The sequence below is a fragment of the Vigna radiata genome, chromosome 4 (genome assembly GCF_000741045.1).
Source record: "Vigna radiata var. radiata cultivar VC1973A chromosome 4, Vradiata_ver6, whole genome shotgun sequence".
Lineage (NCBI taxonomy): Eukaryota > Viridiplantae > Streptophyta > Magnoliopsida > Fabales > Fabaceae > Vigna > Vigna radiata.
This window is the reverse complement of record NC_028354.1, coordinates 2,067,093-2,081,176: the sequence shown is the minus strand read 5'-3', so window position 1 is coordinate 2,081,176 and position 14,084 is coordinate 2,067,093.

The following is a 14,084-nucleotide window of genomic DNA, read 5'->3' as shown; positions in this document are numbered from 1 at the left end:
TCTAATTTTAATTAATTTGAATTTTCTGAGCTAATTATTTGCATTATTATTTTCAGGGAAAATTTTGGAAACACAATTTGGGACATTCGGAGGACACNAAATAAAGTCAAGACTCTTCACATAGACATTTCAAATTTAATTACTTTGAAACTTAGTAGTCTAGATAGTTTTTAATTAAACTTGTAAACATTGGGCCAATTTTTGNCAAAATANTTTGAGCCCAAATAGGAAACATGACATGGCACCTAGGGTTTTGCAAAGTAAGTGGACCCCACCTCATTTAGAAGGACTCATGGTCCTAGGAATAAAGGTCCAGCTGTCATTTTGGACTCACTCTCTCAGCAGATTGTGAAGCAGTGGAGACTTGGTACATCTTTTTGGTCTCGACAATTGGGGAAAAGAAGAGGAGCACCTCTGTCACACATTTATTAGCGTTTTTTTTTTTTACTTTGAATATAGAGGCTGTTGCAACGTTTTTCACTCTCATTTTTCTTTGAACAATGGCTTGGCCTTGAACGTTTTTAGAGAGCTTAGAACCATGTTGATGTTCTTAGATTATGGTTGAATGAAANCTGATTTTACTCTTTGCCTTTTTTCTTTATTTGGTTGATGATTTTTCTTATTAAAGCTTGATTCCAGCAAAAGAGAAANATTTAATTTCTTTGAAGAGGTGCATGCGCTGCCGCTGCCACGTCTAGTATCTAATTTCTTTTAGTTGAGAGGAGGCACCCACGGGTTATATCCAAGCGGTGGTAATTTGCTTTCAAGAAGTTGTACGGTGCAGTAACAATTGGAGTTAAAGGAGCTGATTCATTGCAAATGTATTTTATCATGGAAGAAGTGTTGAATATTAAGGAAGCTTTGATTTATTTTGGTGCTGCACGGTTTTCTTCCATTTAACTAAGGATGCGTTATTTGGAGAAATGATGCGTTAATGGTTTTTTTTTTTTTTTTTTTATTTCAGCAAGCAATTGGTCTTTGATTTACTCAATCTCTTTTCTCGTATGAAAATGTGGTGTCACGGTAGAATATAGCTTTAGGAGATTTTATTTTATTTTTATTTGGAATTTGCATTCAACAGTGAAGTCACTTTATTATGTCATTCACGTATCATTTTTTTTATATTTATTTAGATCGTAGCGCATTTTTTTTTATCATTATGCTTTTATTTTTTTTATATATATATTCAATGTGCATTTAACTTTTTGAATCGCGTTAGGATATTTTACCTATTACAATGTTCGATCTATTGTTTTCATTTACTTTAATACTGTCTNTTTTGCTTGATTTGATAATTTAATTGCGATGTTAGCTTAGGTTAGTCGGGTTGGTCATTAGTGATATTACATTGTTTCNTTGAGATTTTAGCACTTTAATTGTCATATTGCTGCTCTGATTCGGCTCAATATTTAATTTGTTGTTTGCCTGCGATTAGGTATACGCTTAGTTGACTAANNNGTGTTTAATCTTCGCTTAGTTGATTAGANTGTATGGTGGATGACTGATTAAATTTATGTATTGCATTCGCTTAGTCTGTAATTTTGAAGACCGAATTAGCCTTCACTTAGTTGGGTGATTCGTGTCGGATTTGCATTAGAGTAGTGTGTACTTGTTGGTAATCTGTGATTGGAAGCATTGTAATTGAGTTAATGACCGACCNTTTTTNTTTTGTATTTGATTCCGTTTTTATGTTTCTGTCTGCATTTCAGTTTTAAATTTCTGTTTGCATCCGCCTTTTGATTTAATTCATCCGCATTCACAAACCTTTCACAAACCCCCCCACTTCGTGTTTGATCTGAGACTCGAACCACAGTTTGGTCCTTGAGAGACGACCTAGGAGTCATTTCCTAGTTATACTGCATTTCTCATATGCAATCAAATTTGTATGGGCCGCGACACCCATCACGTACGTTCCCGTATCAATAAAGACAAACAACAGTTATCGAATGAGTTAAACGATAAAAGCTTTAGGCGCAGATGAGAACCCAACAATTGATACTCAAAGCATACAACATGCATATAAATAAACAAGAGTTTCAATAAAAGAGAGTTTCAAAAGATTACATTGTTTCCCCCAACAACAAAAGGGTTTAGTTCACCATTGTCAATGTGAACTTAGATGAAAAATGATGGAAGAATGGAAATGAAAACCCTAGATAGGATATAAAGGAGCCTAAGAATCCAAGAGATCTTCTCCAAGGAGTGAAAATTAGGTCTGGTCGCCTTCTTCTGTCAAAAGAATGACTCTCAAATCGTAATAGGGGTATTTATAGCTGAGGAGCGTCACAGAAAACAGGCCCAAGCCCAGCAGACAACCGCCCGACGTCACACTTATGTCGCCCGGCAGTTTGCCCATAGCCGCGCCATCGCCCAGTGGTGGGTTCCACCGCCTGGTGGTTTGCCTTTTACCGGAAAACCGCCCCGCGTCGTCTCCTAGATGTCTGACAGCGGTGGATTTTGGCGCTGGGCGGTTCCTAGACTCTTCTTCTCTTCATTTTTCTTCTTCCTTCTTGAGTCTAAGACCTTCATCTTCCATCCCATTCTTCATTTTCATCAAAGATGCTTCAAAACAATGCCAAACAAGCATAATATCGCTAAAAACAGCTTTTGACTCTCAACCGACTCAATTTATGTGTTTTGTTTGATTTTAAGCTCGTTCTAAGTCTTAAAGGGTTGTAATTTGGTCTTAATTGACATATGAAAATAATTTTTTTTTAACTGTTATCAGATTCCGACGACAGCATGGTTTGAGGAGTGTTAAGTCCCTGACAAGTGTACCAGATCGTTATCAAGTAATATAAATGGGTAAGTCCAAGTATCGTTTCCCAAAGGAATCTTAGGCCTTACTTTTCATGTAAACAAATCGCATAAGACTTGAGAAAAGAATTAAGTTGGAGTGTGTATGCAAAGAACAAAAGTAAACATGCAAATGCAATGATTCAATTGGCTTAAAGAAACTATGGATGAATGGAGTTGTTGGGGTTTACAATTTCATCTTATACACCCTCATATATCTACTCTTCTAATTTAATTAGCTTATTTATCATATTGTCATGCAAACTTTCTTAGTCTACCCTTAACCCAATACCTTGGTGAAAAGAGCCTATTACTAATTACTGGCTTGCTGTCCCAGCCTCCCCTAGTAATTAATAATGCATGATAAACGGAAGCAAAATACAATTGATTGTCCTACCCCTATCCCTAGGCAGTATTAGCATAATCAAGGAATTACACACCAGTTCATGACATTACAAACAACATTTACCGAATGAGTTAAACGATAAAAGCATTAAGCAAAGGTGAAGAACCCAACAATTGATAAATGAAACATATCTAAGCATATAAAATAAATAAGAATTTGGATATCTGAGAGTTTCAAAAGATTACATTGTTCCCCAACAACCTAGGGTTTAGTTCACCATAATCATGGTGAAACTAGATGAAATATGAAGAAAGAATGGAAGAAATAACCCTAAACTTGGTAGATTGGAGCCTAAGCATCCAAAGAACCTCCTCCAAGGTGTGTGGAATAGCTCTGGACATTTCTCTTCTGCCAAAAGAATGTGTATTGATTCGCACTAGAGCTATATGTAAGCCCAAAAAGATAATAGAAAGATTACAGAATCTAGCTAATAAAAATAGACAACCACTCATGCGCCTAAGTAAACCGCTCAGCGGTCAGTTTTGCCGTTGAGCGGTTTGCCCTTGATCGCTCTAGACGCTTAGTGGTCCGTTCTGGCGCTCAGCGGTTCACTTGACCCTTCTTTTCATCCTTTTTCCTCTCCTTTCATGGGTCTAAGTCCACCTTACTTCACTTCCATCTTCAATTCACCTTAAAACCCTGCAAAACAATGTAAAAACAAGCATAATATCTCTAAAACCAACTTTTGACTCGCACAAGACTCAACTGAGTGTTTTACTTGATTTTAAGCTCATTCTAAGCCATAAAGGGTGTGTTTTGATATCAAATTTAAGTATGAAAATAATAGTTTTTAGACCGTTATCACAACCCCAAACTTAGAACTTTGCTTTTCCTCAAGCAAACAAGACAAAACTTGGCTTTCCACTTCTTCATCAAATAATTCAACACTTTTCAAAATTCCTTTTTCTCACAACAAGTTATTATACAATTCAGATTTCAGCGAAATTCTATAAAGATGCATGTATGCTTTCAATCCAATTTAGTTCACATAATCAATCTTCTTCCAACAGATGTTTTGTTCACGAATGATCAATCAACTAAGCATAGATGTAAACATGGATTTAAGAATTCTCACCAAGCAAGTGTTTCACTCAATCACTCAAGTGTTTTTAGAGGTCACTCTACTCTCTACTGTTCACATGTCACAAAACAATATTGCCATTCATATAAAACAATCAAAATCTTCACATGCAAATGTCATCACAAGGACTTTTTCCAAGGCTTGTAATGAGGCTGGGCTATCAAGAAAAATTGGTTTTTCTGGAATACAAAATCCTTGAGTTAAGAGAGTTTAAATCATTATTCAAAGTTAAAGCATTACCCTCTTCTTAACCAATCTCACTCATTCCCAACTTCTTTCCTTTTTCCTCTTTTTACATTGAGTTCACTTTACATGCTTTTTCTCTTTTTTTTTTTCTTTTCTTTCGATGCATTTTTTTTCAACTTTTGAACTCAATTTTTCTTTTTCTTTTGCCTTTCATTTTCCCCATACAACCCCAAACTTGAAGCTTTTCAACACATACAATTATGCTCAACCCAACTCAAGGTAAATCAATTCAAACAAGGGTTTTCATACTGTTTTAAGGCCAAGGTTCAAAAAGTGTATATCATTTAAAACACTTTGGGTGAAAATTTGGCTAAGTAAGGGTTTCCAAGCATGGCCTTGATCATATGACATAAACATGCAATTCAATCAATTATCAAGACTAAGTCAATATCATTCATGATTCCCTATGAACAATGCACACATCAATAAAAAATCTGAAGCTCAAGACCTCACACAATCATGCTTTCTCACTTCTCATTCATGAATCCTACTTAGCATCAAAATCGCAATCATAAACCACTTACTCATTTGTTCACATAAGTAGTGAACCATTCACCTGGATATCAGAATTCGCACATTCTCAATCATCATCCACAATCAATCATCAGTAGTAAATAACTCATCATGCCATAAAATTGAACCATTGTCAGAATTAGCGTACAAGCCAAGCATTGACACAAACATAAAACTTAACCTATACTACTAACTCAAAGTACAAAGGGAAAAGAAAGATAAAACCTGGGTTGCCTCCCAAAAGCGTTTGTTTAACGTCACGAGCCTGACCCAAACCTCATGGATCCACCAACATCAGTACCGTGGAGAATTGCTCCACTTCTCCTCTAATGATCATCCTTATCTGAAGTCTCCAATTCCACAGCTCTGTTTGGGTACACACGCTTTATAACAAAAGGTCCCGACCATTTTGATTTCAACTTTCCAGGAAATAACTTCAATCATGAATTAAATAATAGCACCTGCTGTCCTGGAGTGAAGACTCTCTTTATCAGCTTTCTGTCATGATAAAATTTCACCTTCTCTTTATAGCTCCTAGATGAGTCATATGCATGTAACCGCATCTCTTCAAGCTCTAACGACTGATTTCTTCGCTTGCTTTGAATTTCATTAGGATTAAAATTTAAAAATTTCAAAGCCCACAAAGCCTTATGTTCCATCTCTACTGGCAAGTGACATGCTTTCCCATATACCATCTGAAAAGGTGATAACCCCCATTGAAGTTTTCATAGTTGTCCTGTATGCCCAAGATCATCATCTAATTTTCGTGACCAATCTTTTCGTGAAAAACCAACTGTCTTTTCTAATATCCTCTTGATTTCCCTGTTGGAAACTTCAGCTTGACAATTTGTTTGTGGGTGATAAGGTGCAACCACTTTATGTTTCACCCCCATAATGTCTAAGTACCTTAGCAAGCTGAGCATTACAAAAATGGGACCCTCCATCACTAATAAGTACCCTGGGGGTTTCAAAACGTGAGAAGATTTGCCTTTTCAAGAATTTAATCACAGTATTGACATCATTCTTTGGACATGATATAGCTTCAACCCATTTACTCACATAATCAACGACCACCAAAATATATTCATTATTAAATGATGGTGGAAAAGGCCCAATACAATCAATACCTTGTAACGACATCTCATGCCTTCTTGAAATAGCTCATGTCCTTTGACACTTATCACAATTCCTAGCATGATTGTGAGCGTCTTTAAATAAAGTAGGCCAATAAAATCCTGACTGAAGAATTTTTGCAGCCGTTCGCTCCCCATTATAATGTCCTCCATAAGGAGAATTATGACAATGGCAAAGGATTCCTTCTACCTCTTCCTTGGTTACACATCTCCTCAAAAGATTATCTGCTCCAATCTTGAATAAATACGGATCATCCCATATAAACTGCTTAGCATCAGAATAAAACTTCTTTTTCTGTTGCCAATGTAATTCCTCAGGAATAACACCCGCAACTTTAAAATTAGCCATATCAGCAAACCATGACCTTTGTTGAATGTAGAAAAGAGTTTCATCTGAAAAAGACTCCTAGACTTCCTTCTCCTTGCTTGTTCCTTCAGTGTTAACCAATCGAGATAAGTGATCAACAATTAAATTCTCACTTCGCTTTTTATCATGAATCTCTATGTCAAACTCTTGTAACAAAAGCACCCACCTAATTAACCGTGGCTTTGAGTCTGGCTTTGTTAGAAAATACTTCATAGCTGCATGATCCGTATAAATTATGACTTTAGATCTAATGAGATAAGATCTAAATTTCTCCAGTGCATAAACTATAGCCAAGAATTCTTTCTCTGTGGTAGCATAATTCAACTGGGCTTCATTTAAGACTTTACTAGCATAGTAAATAGCATGAAATACTTTTTCTCTTCTTTGACCCAACACAACACCTATAGCATAGTCACTGGTATCACACATAAGTTCAAAGTCTTTATTCCAATCTGGAGCTACAATTACTGGAGCAGAAATCAAGCTTCTCTTTAGGACATCAAAAGCTTGCAAACATTTAGAACTCATCTCAAATGGTGTATCCTTAACTAGCAGATTACTCAATGGCTTAGCAATTTTTGAAAAGTCTTTAATAAATCTCCGATAGAACCTAACATGGCCCAAGAAATTCTAGATTCCTTTCACATTTGATGGTGGTGGAAGCTTTTTAATAACCTCCACTTTTGCTTTGTCAACTTCAATCCCCTTAGACGAAATTTTGTGACCCAACACAATCCCTTCAGTATCCATAAAATGGCATTTCTCCCAATTCAAGACAAGATTTGTTTGAACACACCTTTTAAGAACCGCATGTAAGTTGATTAAGCCTATCTGAAAAGAATCTCCAAATACTGAAAAATCATCCATGAAGACTTTTATGCTTTTCTCCATGAATTCTGCAAAGATTATTGCATACACCTTTGAAATGTAGCAGGTGCGTTACATAATCCAAATGACATTTTTCTGTAGGCGAATATATCAAAAGGACATGTAAAAGCTGTTTTCTCTTGATCTTCAGGATCCACCACAATTTGATTATATCCAGAATAACCATCAAGGAAATAATACGCTTGTCCAACTAATCTTTCTAGCATCTGGTCCATAAAAGGTAAAGGAAAGTGATCCTTTCTAGTAGCTGTATTCAACTTTCTGTAATCGATACACATCCGCCACCCAGTAACTGTTTGTATAGGAATTAATTCATTTTTTTCATTATGAATCATTGTCATTCATCCTTTCTTTGGCACTACTTGAACTGGACTTACCCATTTACTATCAGAGATTGGGTATATGATTCCTACTTCTAGTAACTTCAGCACTTCCTTTCTCACGACTTCCTTCATAACTGGATTTAATCTTCTTTGTGGTTGAGCCACTGGTCTATAATCACTCTCCATAAGGATCCTGTGCATACAATATGTAGGCCTTATTCCCTTGAGTTCTGCAATTGACCAGCCTATAGCACCCTTATTTTCTTTTAGAACTTCCACTAGTTACCGCCTTCCCTCCATTAGCTTCCAAAAATACATACTTCAAATGTGGTGGTAATTCCTTCAATTCAAGCTTACTTTCTTTGACTTTTTCTTTGGGATCAATTCTTTCAAAACTGGCCTCTTCTGTTGAAATTTCTTTTGTCACCTCCAAATCACGGACATATTCTTCAATCATTTTATCTTCTTCTTCATGTAAATTTTCGCATTCATTAATGAGAGACCTCTCCAATGGAGATGCATTTCGTATTCTCTTATCTTGCAGCATACAAAGTTCTTCCACAATGTCTATTTGGAAGCATGACTTTTTATCTCTAGGATATTATGACATTGCTTGGAAGACATCAAAATTTACCTCTTCATCTTGTACTCTGACCTTTATCTTACCATTCTCCACATCAACTAAAATCCTAGTTGTCTTCATATAGAATCAAAGGTGCATTTCCATTCTCCTCCATCTCCATAACAACGAAATCTACCGAGTATAAAAATTTATCCACCTTAACTATCACATCTTCAACCACTCCATATGGGTATTTAAGAGATCTATCTACTAATTGAAGAGTCATCCTTGTTGGCTTCATTTCTAATCCTCTAATCTTTTTGAACATAGATAGAGGCATTAGATTAATGCTCGCTCCCAGATCAATCAGAGCTTTCCCCACTTCTAACTCTCCAATGGTGCATGGAATGGTGAAACTTCCTGGATCTTGCAGTTTAGGAGGTAATCTCCTTTGTATGACTGCACTACAATTTCCTTGCACTTCAATGGTTTCCTTCTCAACATACCTCCTTTTTTTCATGAGAAGTTCCTTTAGAAATTTAGCATACGATGGCATTTGCTGAAGTGCTTCAGAAAATGGTATAGTTATTTCCAGTTTCCTAAAGATCTCCTTGAAACGCTCAAACTGCTTTTCTTTTTCCTTTCTTGAGTATGTTTTTGGATACGACAAAGGTTTAACATACTCTTTTTCTTCCAAATTTTCAACTTCCTCTTCTCGATTATCACCCTCAATTTTTTTATTCATCATATTTTTTTCTCTCTCCATCTCCCTCTTGCTCACTCTTTTTTTCAACACTCTCTTTTTCTTCCTCTCTTTTTTCAACTCTTCTCTCCTCTAATACTCTCCCACTTCTGGTAATCATTTCATATGCCTCCCTTTCCTCCACTCGGTCAACATATAACACACTAATATTTACGACTTTCTGAAAAATTTCTCCAGAATCTACACTCCTCTGTATTGGCATAAATCGAGGCTGCTCTGAACTTCTTGAAACTGTTGTCATCTCTTGTGGCAAGACAAATAATTTCTTAATAATTATCTCCAGTTGCTGAGCAATTATCTTGTTCTGCACCATCATAGAACTATAATCCTGTGATTCTGGAATTTTCTGAACAATATCAGCACTTTCACTCTGTATTTCTTCATTACCTGCCATACTTTCAATCAACTCATAAGCCTCATCCTCAGTTTTCATTTTGATATCCCCTCCAGCTGCAACATTTAACATCATCTTTGATTGCATGTGTAGCCCTCCAAGGAATGCAAGAACTATGGTTGTCTTATCAAACCCATGGACTGGGGTCTTCCTCAATAAGCTTTTAAACCTATCCCATGCTTGCCCGAGAGTCTCTTTCATGCCCTGTTTGAATGATGAAATTTCCAACCTTCCCTGTGTAATTTTGGGTTGTAGAAAATATTTCTTGAAAAATTTTGTAGACATAGTCTCCCAACTAGTGAATGTTCCCGTAAGGAAGGAATTCAGCCACGTCTTCGCATTGCCTCCCAATGAGAACGGGAACAAGCTAAGCTTTACTCTATCATCTGATACACCTGCCATCTTCACTACATTGAAGATTTCACTAAACGCTGTCAAATGGTCATAGGGGTTCTCATTTGACAGGCCATGAAACTGGTTGCTTTGCACCAGGTGTATAAGCGTTGGATTCATCACCATGTTGGTCGTTTGATCCGTAGGCATGGCTATGCTGTTAAAATGGAAAGGGCCAACAACATTGGATTGGTCTGCAAGAGTGATGGGCTGTCGCAACCCATACAAATTTGATGTGCAAATAAATGCAGTATAGCTAGGGAATGACCCCTAGGTCGTCTCCCAAAGACCAATTTTGCGATTCAAGAATCAAGTCAAACACGGAAGGGGGGGGGTTGTGAAAATTTTGTAGTGAATATGGATAAATAAAATCAAAACACAAACCCAACTAATAATTAATCACAGAATTAAAAACGGTTTCAAAGACAGAATAAAAACGGTTGGTCATTAACGTAATCACAATGCTTCCAATCACAGATCAACAAAATAAAGCGGCGACTCAAACCTCTAATCCAACACAATTAACCAACTAAGCAAATCCAATTTACACCATGCAGTTCATCAACTAAGCGAAGACTCAACACCAACTGGCCAACTAAGCGTATACCCAATTGCAAGTGCAAATATAGATTTCACATTAAACAAGTCAGAGTGGTAAACACAATTACAGTCCAGAAATCTCAAGGAAACATTATAATTTTATTAATGACCAACCCGACTAACCTAAACTACATGACAGTTAAATTATCACTACCAAACATACTAGATAACATTGAGACAAAATAAAATACTAGACCCCAACAAAGTGACAAACAAATTGCCAACGAAGTTAAATTAAATTAAATGCAAAAATAAATTAGAGAAACTAAAAAGCGACTAATCCTACTATGCAAATTAATTCAAAACTAAGGAATAATCAAACATGCTTTTTCCTACACATTCCATGTGACCAAATACATCCAACAAATGAATTTAAAAGTGCAATTAGCCCAAGAAAGCCTTCATGGTCGTGAGTCATGTAGTCCCCCAAAGTCAACTTCAATTCAACCTTCAATAAACTATTCATATGTTGCCTCCTTTTGTCCCATGTGCCTCATTCTCCAAGAAAGTGAACATGTGCCTTCCACACACAACAATAAACTATCCATATCTTGCCTCCTTTTGTCCCATGTGCCTCATTCTCCAAGAAAGTGAACATGTGCCTTCCACACACAATAAAACCATGCTCTCTCTCCTACCATGCAGCAAAGAAACTTTCTCTCTCCCTACCAAAACCAAATTGCCGAACTCACTCCTCTTCCAAGGTTAAAAAAAACGTTGCCTTCCATATTCCACACTCCAGAAGGTGCTTTAATCTCTTCTACCAAGGTGCCAAATGTGCAAAGTCAAATGTAAATAAAACAATCTCAATACATTCTCTACTCAATGCAATTCACGTCCAAAATAGCAAAGGGTTGAATACTAAAGTAGAAATATTCCTTCTATGGAAAATGTGCCTCAACATGTGCTTGTCCAAATTAGGTAAAAACTTAAATGCTCCTTCTCTCTCCTTACTACACTCATTTTCGGTTTTCTCACCAACAAAACAAACATCTAAAGCTTTTCTTCACCTATCATGAACGTGAATGCACCCAAGAAACCAAGCTTCCATTCCCAAATAATTACAAGAACAACAAACCCCAAATTCTAACTTCTACAAACCAACTCAACACTCACTTTTCTTCAAACTTTTAAAGAAAATAAAATGGAATCCCTAGCTCTCTTTTCATTACCACCCAGCCACCATCATCAAGCACAAAGTCCAGCTCAAAATATGTTTCCAAACATCAAAAACAAAATGCAAGAAGAAAGGGTTCAAAACTCAAACACCCATACACCAACTCAAGCTTCTTTCACTCCAAAACCCATCAAGGACTTCATTTTCATCATCCAATCCAAGTAAACCAAAGTAAATACGAAATTACTGCAGCAAATGAGAAGAAAAACGAAATGGAAAATGGGTCTTCATTCAACCAAAGAAACCACCATGAAAAAGCAAAGAACCACCTCCAAGCTCAAGCTTCAACATGCAAATGGAAAAATGCAAGAAGAGGAGTGATAAATCTCCCTATCCTTAAGCAAGAATAAGTAAAGTTGCAAGCAAGAGAAGAAGAAAAATATGATCTTGGTCATTCCATAGCTCCAAAAACGTAAAAACCCTACATGGTCTCCAAGAGAGAGTTCATACATGCAAAGTGAAATGAAAATTGGAGACCCCCCACATGTGTGTCTCGGCAATTGCTCTAAAATGCCATCCAAAACCCCTAAAATTGGTGGGGTCTTCCTCTAAGGAAACCCTATGGTCTATGCAAAGTGTCCCACACATTGGGCTTCTACAATTTTGCCACTAAAAAGGGCCCAAATGCACTTAAGCTTGATTAAAGTTTATAAAAACGAAATTACAACTTAATTAAAATGGAAGTGACTAAAGGTTGAGTCTTGAATGATCACGCCACCTTCCCTAATGCTCCAAATGATGTTTCCAAAATTTCCGTGCACCCAAAAATGCAATTAATCAGCTCAGAAAATTCAAATTAGTGAAAATACGAATTTTTGACCAAATTAAGCAGAATTCGGAAAAACGGGGAAATAATAGACAATTAAACACAATTTCCTATTTTATTTAAGTGCAATAAACTAAATACAGTTCAATAAATAACGACTCATCAAAGAGTGCGTCTTGAAGGAGTTTATCCAGCCATTTCCTCTGCTCTTCTAACTGGTGAAGGTGATAGTAATCTGTCAGGGGAAGGAAACAAATCCCTAGATGGGCGTCTGACTCTCCTTCTTCCCCTTGTCTCGCTTAAGCCTTCAAGAAGAGTGATGAGTCGATATTTTATTGATTTCACTTAGTTTATTGTGGTAGAATTAATTAGGGAATTGTGCTTAAATGTCCAGTATTTTTCCGTTTTTGCTAATAGTGCTTAATTCGACCGGAAATTCTAATTTTAATTAATTTGAATATTCTGAGCTAATTATTTGAATTATAAATTGCAGGAAAATTTTGGAGATACAATTTTGGACATTAGAGAGGACATCAATTCATTCAAGACTCTATACAAAGATTTTTTAAATTTAATTACATTGTAACTTAATAGTTTAGATTGCTTTTAATTAAACTTGTAAACATTGGGCCAATTTTTGGCAAAATAGTTTAGGCCCAAATGTTAGGGTAGATGACTTAGCACCTTAGGGATTTAGGGTGGACCCCACCCTCACATTCTAGACATACACGGTCCTAGGACAGCCGCCACGCTCTTTCTTTGTTTTTTTTGGGGGAGCTTTCTTGAACGTTGCAATGTAGAACTCTAGGGGATTTTAATTTTTTTTATTGCTGAAACCGTGTAACACTTGTATTTTTCCTTGAGAATAGATGTTTTCTTTTGATTGAAGTTGATTCTAGCAACACGGATTTATATTTTTCATTTAGGAAGTTCACTACTCGTTCAGCAGCTTCACGGAAGCAAGCAACGTTTTTTTTTTAGAGAAATTTGGACACTCACTTGCTGAAGACTTTGATTTTCTTTTAGATATTGCTCATGTTGATTTCACTGCAGCGGTACACGTGTGTTAATTTTTATTAGGGTGCTTCATTAGGTGCTCTTGGTCATGACCTGCAAGGAGAGGAAGCAATGCAAAATTTTTGGAGGCTGCTCACGCTGCAAGTGGTTATTATTTTTCTCGGGAAGCTCATTCAATTTGCTAGCTAGTGATAACGGTCTAAAAACCGTTATTTTCATGCTTAAATTTGATAGTAAAACACACCCTTTGTGGCTTAGAATGAGTTTTAAATCAAGTAAAACACTTAGTTGAGTCTTTTGAGAGTCAAAAGTTGGTTTTAGCGATATTATGCTTGTTTTGCATTGTTTTGCAGAGTTTTTAGATGAATTAAAGATGGAAGTGAAGTAAGGTGAACTTACACCCATGAAAGAAGGAGAAAAATGATGAAAAGAAGGGTCAAGCAAGCCACTGAGCGCCAGAATGGTCCGTTAAGCGCTCAGAGCGATTATAGGGAAATCGCTCAGCGGCAAAACTGACCGTTGAGCGGTCAAAGCGGCAAGAGGCAAACTGCTGAGTGGTGAATTTAGGCGGCTGGGCGGTTGTCTGTTTTTTTAGTTAGACCATTCATCCATAGTTTCTCAAAACCAATTGAATCAACTACATTGCATGTTTATTTTTG